Source organism: Lichenostomus cassidix, chromosome W (assembly GCF_008360975.1).
Source record: "Lichenostomus cassidix isolate B80296 chromosome W, HeHo_3.0, whole genome shotgun sequence".
Lineage (NCBI taxonomy): Eukaryota > Metazoa > Chordata > Aves > Passeriformes > Meliphagidae > Lichenostomus > Lichenostomus cassidix.
In genome coordinates, this window is record NC_139510.1 from 16049658 (window position 1) to 16062192 (window position 12535).

The window sequence follows — 12535 nt, forward strand, 5'->3', positions numbered from 1 at the left end:
GGCTGCCTGATTGGCAAGGTTTGCAATTATTTGAATCTGAAGAGCAAAAAGTTATAGCCTGGTTACGTTGGGAGGCCCAAGATGCAGTGAATTGGGCAACATCAAACTCTGGGTCTCAAATTTTGAGAGCAGTGTGCACCGATCGGGCTTTGGAAAGGATCCCAAAGTATTGGGTTATCAGAGAACATGAATGGGAACGCACTAAAAGGCGTTTTGCTCCTGTGCATACTGTGCATGTTAGGGGTTTGTGTTGGTTTGAAAACAAACCAGTGGGAGATCACAAGTCAAGATTGAAATAAAAAATAAGTGAAATAATACAAGGAAAAAGCACTGACAAAGTCAGATACAACCTAATACCTTGTTAGGGTGGTAGTAGGAGTCCAGCTGAAGTAGTCCAGTTGAAGTGGTGATCCTGTGAAGGTCTAGTCTCCAGCTGAAGATCCAGTGGTAGCTCTCGTCCTCTGGGAACCCAGTAGACAGGGCTAGCTCAGGCAGTTCCAGGGCCAGGTTATATCCAGGTGGGAACACCTGGCTCCTCCCTCCTGGGCAGAGCATCCCACAATGGGATGAGATAAGTCCATGAGTCACACGGTGGGTCCCTGATGGCCCATTGCCTGTCATGTGGGGTGGGTCACGTTGACGGCGCCACTTGAAGTTGTAGGGGTCCGGCGGGGTCCGGCCGCCTCAGTCCCAATGAGCTCCGGGGCTTCGGGAGACCTCGGGGGCCTCACCTGGGCCCAAGCTCTCAGCCCTCCTGGCTGTTCAGCTCTGTCCCAGAGGCGGCTGCGGTCAGCCTCAGTGTTCCCAGGCTCGCTCCTTGGAGCGGCAGGGACCACGCGGCGGAGGCGGGTGCCTGCCGGGCAGGAACGCCGTGGAGTCGCTGGTCGCTTCCCGTGATAAAGAAAGGGCGACGAGCTGAGAGTCAGCAGTGTGCAGTTTATTAAAGGAGAAGCGGCGCGGGGGAGGCACACTGGGGGCTCTCGGGTGGGGCGGTCCACGCAGCTGCCGGGCGCAGAACCCGGCAGGGCTGGGGTCGCGGCCACACCACGCCGAGAGAACAAAGGGAGGGGGTTTTTAGGGGGAAATACGGGGTTTCCCGGGGAGGAACAACAGGGGCGGAGCCAACAGGGCTCCGGGACAACATGAGGGACAAGCGGGGGAGCAAATGAAATATAAGTAGGGAGGGCATTACAAGCAACTCATGGGGGAAGCCCGGCAACAGAACATTCTAGTGAGGGCAAGCAGCGGGGGCGGTGCTAGGGGCGGGGAAGCGGACTTTAAACCAATAAGCTTAGGAAAAACTTTCCAGGGGAGGGAGAGAGCGGTTTACGGCCCGGCCTCCTCCGAGTCCCAGGCGATGGCATCCTCGGCAGCGTCCCCGTGGATTACGCCGACCGCCGGCCTCGGGGACTCGGGATCTGCAGCATCGGGCCGCCGCACCCCCACAACTAAGGTCTCTCCTGGAAGTAGTTCTCCAAAATAGAAGGGGCTTAGAAATTTTACTGGCCCAAGAAGGGGGATTGTGTGTAGCATTAAATGAAGAATGCTGTGTTTATGCTGACCACACAGGGGTAGTGAGAGATGCTATGCCTGAACTCCGTAAAGGATTAGAAAAACGCAAAAGAGAAAAACACCCGGAATTGGTATGAAAGCTGGTTCAATACATCCCCGTGGCTTACAACCTTGTTATCTACCCTAGCGGGACCTCTGGTTGTACTAATATTGACACTTACATTTGGACCATGTATATTCAATCGACTTTTAAGTATAGTTAAGGGAAGATTGGAAGCAGCACACCTAATGCTAGTTAAGGCTAAACTAGAGATAATACCCGATCAGCAAGAATATGATATGGCCGAAGGACTGATCCTTAGCACAGAGGCCTTAAAGCGATTTAGCGAACAAAATAGTATTAAAGAAAGGGGGGATTGTGATAGATAAGGATTGATTCTCTAAATCGCAACAGGAAAACAGGGCCCCCACGGGCCAAAGACCTCCTGCTGGCATAAGCAGAACTTAAGCATCCTGTTTACACAAGGCTTATACAAAACTTGCAAGGTTTAGGAGGAAGGGCAGGCTTCGAACGTGACTACGACCTTTCGGAAGGCAGCGGCGGACCCTCTAGCAACAGCAACAGACTACGCAGACACAGCCTTATCTCCAGCAAATGACATGTAACCCGGAAAAAGGGACTGCATAAAACCTCGGCACACACAAACCTCTGCGCGGTGTGTCTTAGGCAGAGCGAAGGAGCCTGCCTAGCCCGCCCAGCGCTGCTTTGACCTGTATCTGTTTGCTTGAATAAATTACAAAATTACTGAATTGGAATTGTCTCTGATTGACTTATTGAGACCCAATTTATGACACTTTCCACTCACCCCTGGAATAATCAAAGATCTTTTTGACAATTTTCCCCCATTAGGGATAAAATTCAAAGTGGATCGAGAGGCCCCTGTGTCTACCAGGAAACACACCTCCTCTCGATCCGGGCCCACCTTAAAAGTTATCGAGAGCTCCAGGGTGGTGGGTCCCTGGTATGATGGGAGCTCCTGATACCCCTAACTGTCGGAGTGCAACGTGTTAGCTGCGAAGTCCAGCAGCTGCAGAAGCCTTTTGTTATCAGTTAATGTGAGACAATTAAGAGAAGTTAAGCTGAATCTGCCCCTAGCAGGGGCAGAAGACTGAGAGTGAGGCAAGACTGTTTACCTTAATCATGGGTGATTAGCAGGAGGGATTGGGAATGATAAAGGTGATCAGTGACCCCTTAAGAAAGTAAAACATGTAACCCTGGAAACCAAGTTCTTGGAACGGCTAAAGTTATACTTTATAACAGTATAAAAGATGATGTTTTCTGTACAATAAAGGGGACTTTGCATGAACCAGGCTGAGACCCCAAATCAAACGCCGACACCTAACAATCCATCTCCATCATCCTCTGGACTTCCTCCTCCTGAGGATCCAGCTGTTTCTGCGGACATTCCCGTTTCCAGTGTCCCTCGGCCCTGCAGATAGCACACTGTTTCCTTCCCAACCGCTGTTTTGGTCGACTTTCCCCTGCAGAGGAGGGAATGCCTTTGCCACATCCTGGTGGCCGACCCCATCCCCTCTGTCCCTGGGGCCCCTTGGGCCCTGCAGTTTATTCCTCCAGGGCTGTAATAACTCTGCCGTCACCTTTGCCTTTTCCTCATCCCTTCTTACATACACTTGCTGTATCTTTCTAACCAGTTCATCCAGGGGCTTATTCTGCCCTTCCTCTAGCCCCCCTGCTACTGCCTGTGGGTGCTCATTCTCCCACAGCTCAAAACCATTTGTTTCTGGGAGAAACGAAGCCCACTCTTCTGCTGGAATTTAAAAAATTTAATAAGGGACAATAGAGGAAAAAGGCAATAAAGCAAAAGTAACAGCACTGGGTGCGTACCCATAGCCAGAGGCACACACGCTAACAATGGCAACACTCCTCATACCCTTTCTATTGCATCAGCCAAATTACATATTCATAAATGATTATACATATTTAAACAATTCCCTGAACTAGTTTGCATGTTCCAGGAACTTTTTAGCATGGCCCCTCCTCTGATCCACCTTTTCAGAGCATGAGCAGTCGTCTTGTTTGTGGTCTTGAGGGTCGTGTGCCACACCCACAACGGCCCCCTGTTCCGTGGTTTCAGCTGGTAACAGTTGATGATAGTCAAAGTGTCAGTAGCAGGGGTCCCCGTCATGCCCGTTCCTCAAATGTTATCCAAACAAGCAGGCGGTTTAGTTATTTCAGTTATTGCAAGTTAACCACAAGTACTCTAAAACAACATCAGCTATTTCACAACTATGTCTGAGTTATTTCAATTATTGCAAGTGTGATAAATACATAATAATATAGTGCTGGCTTTTCATAGATATTCATTGTGTGTATGGTTTTATTCTTTTTACAGAAGTAGTCTTGTCATAAAGATAGAGGTATATAACCAATGTTTTAATTTCTGTTATGAACTAGATTTCGATATAGTAGTAAAAAACTAACAAAAGTAGTTTAAAAGACTTTCCTTTACTAACCACACTACCTGCTTGACTGGATAACACCCAAAAAGAAGACCTGCCACTGATACCTGACTATCAGCCTATAACCAGATGCAAGGACTATGGACCCAAGCCCAAACTGGGAGACGATAACCAAGACTAGAAGAAACCACAGCCGAAAAAGCGCATGCTCTAAAAAGGCGGGACCAAGGAGGAGCCATGCAAAACAGTTCTTGGAACACGCAAAATAGTTTTGAGAAAAGTTTGAATATGCATGAATGCTTATGAATAGGCATGAGGCTGACGCAATACAAAGAGTATTTAAGACGACTCCCTCAATGGCAGGTGTGCTTCTTGGCTTAGGGCCAAGCACCCAGCGCTGTTTCTTTGCTTTATTGTTTGGTGTCCCCTATTGTCTTTTATTAAACTTTTAAATTTCAACAGGAGAGTGAAGCTTGTTTTTCACAGCAAGTTAGCCACAAAAATAAAATCATCAGCTATTATTTCATAACAAAGCTACTTTGCAAAAGTCAACATTATATTATAATGCACAACACATAGCATCCACTTTAATATCTGCAAAAGCCAACACTATAATATGTGTTTATCACAGTTTCTCCAGTGACCCAAACAAAATCCTTAAAAGAAAATCCTAATTTTCCATGTACAATCCGCATTTCCCATATATTCCTTCCTCCTCCTCCTTGTGCTCACCCTCCTCGCCATACACCGGATACCAGAGCTAGGCCCCGTCCTGCTGCAGTGTCCAAATGCCCCGCCCCGGCACTCCCAGTGGGCACGGGCGGCCGGGGCGTCTCGCAGCCTCATGGAAGACGGGGGGCCACTGCTGCCCCTGCCCGGTGGGGCGACAGCGTCAGGGACCGCCCGGCGCTGAGCCCACAGCTGTCCCACAGCCCTGCCCCGGTGATTTAGGGTAAAATAGAAATTACTAATGTAAAAGAACTAGAAGCTGGATAATAGCAATAATAATATTTTTTAACTGATTTAGAGAGCCAGAGATTGGATAATGATTTACTAAGATATGCCTGCTGCAATCCATTTATTATCCACTTAATGAATTTGTGCCTACCTGGTATCGGGGAGGATGGAGAGAAGAGAGACAAATAATTGAGAGAAACCACCAAGTGTAACCGACCATCCCGCCCTTGGACCCCAGGACCGGTACAAGTTGGCTCTCAGGCTTGGATGTGGACCAAGAACCAAGGGAGCATGCGCAAGGGAACAGGGTGAACAGTTCATCGTGATGAAGAGTATGGATCATGTAGTAATCAATCATTTGGGACCCTTGCCCACAATTAATCTGGGACACTGCGCTTGCGCGGGCATATTTAAATGAACTTTGAACTCATTATAATACGAAGCGGGGATAGATAATGAATATGTATAGGGGCTTTGTCTAACTTTATGCATATGTAATCTGTAACCTAATATAAATGAAGTGAAGTGCTGCTGAGGGTGTGCATGCCTTTGGAGGGGCTACCCCCCATGCACCCCAGCTGGAATAAACACATACCTACTTCATAACTATCTGAGTTGTGGAGTCAATTCCGTGCTTCATTTGGCACCCCAGGTGGACAAGATTTGCCTGGCATCAGGATCGACTGAGGGGCTGACATCCTAGGCGCGCCCCGGGATTTTCCTGGAGGACCTCCGCTCCTTGGCCGCTCACTGTGGGGGCAAACAATGACCACCTTATACAGCGGAGAAACGGTATGTGTTTTGGCTATAGGGAAGCCTGTAAGTCGTATACGCATGGCTAGGGCTGCTGGTAAGACACAGAGAGACGTCCTGTGCACAGTGTTGTCCCTGAGTGGTGAGCTTGCAAGCGACTGGTTAGGGCTGGCTAAGGGAAATCGGCGAAGTAATTCGTTGTCCTTGCTGGCAGGGGGGGATTCGCTGTCCGGTAGAGCGACCGCGAGCGATTCTGGTGGTGAATCAAGTGGATCCCTAAGGAAACTAGTTTGAAAGAGAACTAGTTTGAAGTATTGTTAACACCGGTGTTGTGTATGTGTGTGGGGTGCAGATTAGCCTGCACGAGCAAATGAGAAATTGATTGATGAAGTGTGAGGCAAGTGGTCTAATAGAAGTGAATATTTGGGTATGGTTGTGAATTATTAGCTTTGGTGTATGAGTGTGGGATTTTTTGGAATTTTTGTTGTACTTTGCTGTTGTGGTCGTAAAAGCGCTTGTTCTGTTGTATTAACGTGTTTATTGTTGTGTTAAGGTGAGTGAGTGTATGCAGTTGTTTGAAATTGTTGCGGTAAGTGAATAAAGAGAAGCTTTTACTGCGGCCAGTTAGAGACACTGGTTTTTTTTTCAGTGACTCCATCAAAAGAACATAGCTGTGCCACAGTATGATTAGTGGGTTTGCAGGCTTGCGGAGTTAAGAGATACTATCTGTTATTGACCTGTCAGAGAGTAACTGCGCAGGTTGTAAAGAGAATAAGTTGGTGCATTATAAAAGTTTTGTGTGGACAAAATTACCAAGTTTTTTTTAGCAGTGGAATTTTAGACATAGGAGCATATAAAGAGTGGTTGCCGTTTTATTTCTTTTTTTCTTCTTTCCCCTTCCTCTCTCTCTCTCATACCAGCTTGGCTTTGAGTGAAATTAATGAGATGCTTGTCTGATGCCAAAAAAAAACCTTTCTGTTTTGAATGTAAAAATAATTACTGTAAGATTTGGGCATTGTGTGAGTGTGCTGTGACAGAGTGGTCAGAAGCAGCTGTTATTGCCTTAGTGTGTGGAAAGACTCATTTAGTTTCTGAAACCTGGTTAGTGCAAGAGGAAAATTGGAAAAAAAAAAAAGAGAAAAAAGCAGAAAAAAACCAAAAAAAATCCAGTAAGTCAGTGTGAAAAGAGGTTTGCCTAGAAAAGAGATTGAACCAAGAGAAGGATATAGATAAGATGGGAACTGGGCAAAGCAAAGAAGTTCCTAAAACAACTCCACTTGGCTGTGTTTTAGCACATTAGAAGAAAATTACAGGGAGTAGAAGTATAAAAGATAAAAGAACTCTTATTAAAATTTTAACTTAGTAGTGGCCTTTGTACAGGCTAGATGACAGAATTAGATGGCCTCCACATGGGTTTTTAGAATATAACACACTGTTATAGTTAATGCTGTTTAAAAAAAAAAAAAAAAAAAAAAGAAAATAGAACAACCAGCAAAGAAGATGAGGCCGAGAAGGAGTCATCGCACACATGAAAGAAGACTGAAGAAGACCGGAGAACTCCACCCTAGCAGATCCATTAGTTATACTGAAGCTAGGGGAAAAAGAAAAAGAAATAGAATTTTTGGTGGACACGGGGGCAACATATTCGGTTTTAAATAAAGCTTTAATGCCGGTGGGGGATGATTATATCATGGTTCAAGTGATGCCTTAAATTGCTAGAAAAATTTTAAGACGCAGACACACAGTATGGGATAGGGGTTTTACCTTGGTTTAATAGGATCCCAGATGCGCACCGATGAACAAGCAAGCCCCAAAAGCCAGCAAAAAGCCCAAAAGCCCAAAAGCCCCGACGATATCCCCTGCATACAATTTATGGACAGCCTAGATTAGAATACCTATCTCAAAGTCTCCAATAAGAAGTCTAACAAATGAAGTAATTGCCCCCTTATTAAAATTGCCCCCCCCCAAAAAGATTGCTACTTAGTTTACAAAAAACATGTCTCAGTGATGGGGGCCCTGTTCAAGGTTGTGCGTCATGCTTTTGAGATTGTGGGTTTGTTTTGTCTTCCCAAAGGATTCTGAGCAGGGCAAGGGGTACTGGGGTGATAGACATGTAGGGTTAAGATACAGGGAGTAAAAAGTACAGGAACGGGGAAGGGTAAAAGGTTATATATAAAGGATATATATAAAGAGAGTATAAAAGTAAAATAAAAAATACAAAAACCCATCAGGCATCACAAGGGGCAACTGGTCAATCTGAAAAAGCATATTTTTGCAAACCTTTAAAGTACAAACTGGGAAAGCAATGGGGTATTCACAAGTTTTTGTACATGCCCAGATCTCCAAAAGCCCTTTTGGGCAGAGATCTGTTGGAACAGTTACAAGCAACCATTTCATTCAAAGACGGGGAAATTACTCTGGAGGTAAATGATCAACAATATGTTGAAATACTAAGTTTAATGCTAACAACCACAGAGGCTGAGGGAGAAATTAGTGAAGAAATTATGAATCAAGTATTCCCTGGGGTATGGGCAACAAACGTACCTAGAAGAGCTAAAAATGCACCTCCGATACAAATTAAGTTGAAGGAAGGGAAACAACCAGTCCGAGTTAAACAATACCCCTTAAGAAAGAAGACAAGGAAGGAACTAGCTCAGTGATTGAAAACTTTTTACGGCTAGGACTATTGAGAGAGTGCAAATCTGATTTCAACACCCCCATTTTACCAGTCCACAAACCTGATGGCTCATATCGGGTGGTACAAGATTTAAGGGCAGTAAACAAAATAACTGAGGACCTCTATCCTGTGGTGTCAAATCCCTACACGCTACTAACTGAGCTAACACCTGAACTAACCTGGTTTACTGTTTTAGATTTGAAAGATGCCTTCTTTTGCCTCCCTCTCCATGAGGCCAGCCAGAAAATATTCGCGTTCGAATGGGAAAATCCCAAAAGCGGACGCAAAACTCAGCTCACTTGGATGGTGCTGCCTCAAGGATTTAAGAACAGTCCCACCCTATTCGGGGATCAACTATCAAAAGACCTGGAATCCTGGGAAGACCCCTCTGAAGAAGGGAAAGCTATAGCTTTCCCTTCTTATAGGGGGGTATCGGTACTTGTTGGTATTAACAGATACCTTTTCAGGATGGCCAGAAGCCTTTCCCACTAGAACTGTCAAAGCCCAGGAGGTAATCAAGGTATTGTTACAAGAAATAATACCACGCTTCGGTGTTCCAGCCACAATGTCCTCAGACAGAGGACCACATTTCATTTCAAAGGTGGTACAACAAGTTAGCCATCATTTGGACATAGACTGAGAGCTTCACACCCCATATGTTATTTGTAATTTTGTGAAGATCATTGGGTGTGACTTTTTGTATTTGGCACCAGTTGTATCTCATCAGTTGATAAAATCCAATTACACAATGTATCATGACTTATCATCAACACCTATTGGGATGAACCTTACGCTGGTAAGACAATTGGTAGAGCACCAAGACTTAATTAACATCCTAAAAGGAATTAAAAAAGTGGAAAGAAAATTTTAATAACCATTCACCATGATACAGAGGAAATAAGCAGAGTCTTACAAAGAGCAAGACAGGATGCGGATCACCACTGGTGGGATGTGCTTTTTGGATGGTCACCTACTGCAACTGGTATCCTTAATACATTATGTCACCCCATAATTGTTTTACTAATTTTGGTAGGTATTAGTCTTGTGTTATCTGTTCTATTTGTTTGGAATTGTAGGATGTTAAAGAGGCTATCCATTTTAACTACCTTATCGAATGTACATGGTAAGGCATTGAGGGATACTTATCGCAGAAGCTTGCTAGAAGAAGATTCCACTTACTAGTAAAAGAATTTACTAATCTTATAGAAAAGGGGGGACTGATTTAGGGTAAAATAGAAATTACTAATGTAAAAGAACTAGAAGCTGGATAATAGTAATAATAATATTTTTGAACTGATTTAGAGAGCCAGAGATTGGATAATGATTTACTAAGATATGCCTGCTGCAATCCATTTATTATCCACTTAATGAATTTGTGCCTACCTGGTATCAGGGAGGATGGAGAGAAGAGAGACAAATAATTGAGAGAAACCACCAAGTGTAACTGACCATCCCGCCCTTGGACCCCAGGACCGGTACAAGTTGGCTCTCAGGCTTGGATGTGGACCAAGAACCAAGGGAGCATGCGCAAGGGAACAGGGTGAACAGTTCATCGTGATGAAGAGTATGGATCATGTAGTAATCAATCATTTGGGACCCTTGCCCACAATTAATCTGGGACACTGCGCTTGCGCGGGCATGTTTAAATGAACTTTGAACTCATTATAATACGAAGCGGGGATAGATAATGAATATGTATAGGGGCTTTGTCTAACTTTATGCATATGTAATCTGTAACCTAATATAAACCTAGTGAAGTGCTGCTGAGGGTGTGCATGCCTTTGGAGGGGCTACCCCCCATGCACCCCAGCTGGAATAAACACATACCTACTTCATAACTATCTGAGTTGTGGAGTCAATTCCGTGCTTCACGGGCCCCTCTCCTCCCCACAGGCCCCCAGGCCGTGCTCCCAGTCCTGCCGCTCCTTGCCTTAACCATATTTCTCCACACTCCCCCTTCAACCAATCCTTTCCCAACATACCAACACCATCCCTCCGTCCGCTGTTGCCAAGACCGCTTCTAGACTCCCCTTATTTCCCCCCCGGGCATGGATTGTTGAGACCCTTTCTCGACTTTCCCCTACTGCTGTCCCCCCCCCGGGCGTCCATGTCCTTAATTACCTCTGGGAGAATGTGCAAACCAACTCGATATTCTCCCAAGGGACACTTTGGAGATATTTTGTAATCGTCATCCCTTTTGCTGGGACCCCTTTCCGGCTTTACCTGTGCTACCCTCCAGGGGTGCCCTCTCAGGTTCACCTGTGCTACCCTCCATGGGTGCCCTTTCAGGTTTACTCCCCAAAGTTCCCATTGTACTCACCAATGAGATTTTCAGTGGTCCTTCCCTGTGGACTCTTCACGGAGCCCTCTGGTCCATCACTCGTCTGTCTCCTGGACAGTCTCGGGACCCCAATCAATCGCCCAGTGCCAGCAACCACCAAGGGGAGCTGACAACCAAAACCGGGTGAGGCGCGCCTTTCAGCTCCGCTCGCTGCGCGCCGCCCCCGGACGGTGGAAGGATCTTGGACGAGAGCCCCCATTTTGTCAGGAAAATTAATCCACAAACACCAGAGGTTTATGTCCAAGAAGGAGACAGAGGAGTCCCGTAGCTTTATTCGTAAATAAAGGGAGAGGTCATGGGGCAATTTCCCATGGGGGCTCTCAAATTGCTAGAGGACGCAGCCTCCTTTTTATCCTACTTTCCCGGACGCATTTCCCTCTCTCTTTCCCCATTGGCTGAGGTATTCGAGAGGTACAGACTTCCCAAATCACCTAATACAGACCCCTTTCTAATGTGCATTTCCCCCCCCCCCCTTTTTTCCATTGCGTCTCTGTGCTTTTTCTCTAAATCCAGGGATTTAGCATGGCCTTGGGTGAGCAACAGTCTGTGTCAATTAGTGGAATTCCTACGGAATTTATGGTTCCTCCCATTGCTTCTTTCGCCTATCAGTATCTGGCTTTATCTACCAGCAGGCCCACTGTTTGTTTGCAAAAACATCTCCCTCCCATTCTTTTCATGTTGGAGGCACATGGGATGGAAAGCAGCTTTGTAAAATAGGACAATGTGCCGGATACAAGGGAATCCGAAAGTTAAGAGATAACTTGTCAGAAACTGCTCACCACACAATATATCTACTGACTTAGCATTCATTGTGTTTGCCAAACAAGGACTGTGATGCTCTGGAACTTCCACGCTGCCAAAAAACCCAAATTTGTTGTTCTGGCCTTTGGATGGAGAGAAGGTCAGTGAAAAGGACCTTCTGCAAAGACCCCTCCATAAAACAGAACTACACAGGCGCAAGGATATAAAAATGACTTTTGAACTCATTATAATACAAAGCGGGGATAGGTTATGCATGTGTATAAGCGTATTGGGAAACTCTATGAATTTGTAACATGGAACCACATATATACTGAGCTATACAGGACTGACGGCGCGCGTGTCTTTGGAGGGCTACCTCCCACGTGCCCGGCGCTGCAATAAACATACCGGCTTTACAACTTAAAATGATATAGGTTGTGAAGTTTTGTCTCTTTCTTAAATCATGCCCTTGCTGAGAAGGGGGCCAAGAATATCCTTAGCCTGATATAGAGGAAAGCAGGGTTTATACATGTTACAAGATGGTTGCGTAGATCACGCAAAGTGCTCACTGTCCCCGGGGCTGCAGGGCACCACAGACCACCCTTGGGCAGCTTTGGGGACACTGCCTATTTTTCTAAAAGCCTCCTACCCAACTTAACACAAATCCTACTATCTCGAGCCCTCAAGCCAGCAGCGCCAAATGCACACTTTGTATTGTATTTTCTCCCAGGAGACGTGCAGCTTAGAAATGTCTGCAATGGAAGTGGGGCTTTCAGGGAAAAATGTAGAGCAACTTCTGCTGGTTCTGCGAAATCTCTTGAGCAGTTAAGGCCAGACCTGCCCCGCCGTGGCAAAAGCAGTCATTTGAGTGGAGCGAGCAGCACCAAAAAGGCACAGGCACGTCTGGAGTGGAATTGATGCGGTAACAAATAACAATAGTACTTGTAGCTACTACAGCCTCTTCTGCGACCTCGTAGCCCGCCCTCAGGGCCGCAGCACTACGCGAGGCAGATCCCTCCGCGCCCCGAGGGCACCAGCTCGACGAGGGCGGACCCGCCAAGGAGTCGGGGACA

General features: G+C 46.0%; 1 long non-coding RNA gene across 1 annotated transcript; it reads left to right on the top strand.

Moving 5' to 3' along the window:
• The first annotated feature begins 5190 nt into the window (after positions 1-5190).
• On the top strand, positions 5191-6963 carry LOC146425580 (uncharacterized). The gene is made up of 2 exons (XR_014846617.1): positions 5191-5742; positions 6624-6963. It is a non-coding gene; the product is annotated as an uncharacterized LOC146425580 (long non-coding RNA).
• The last annotated feature ends 5572 nt before the right edge of the window (positions 6964-12535 follow it).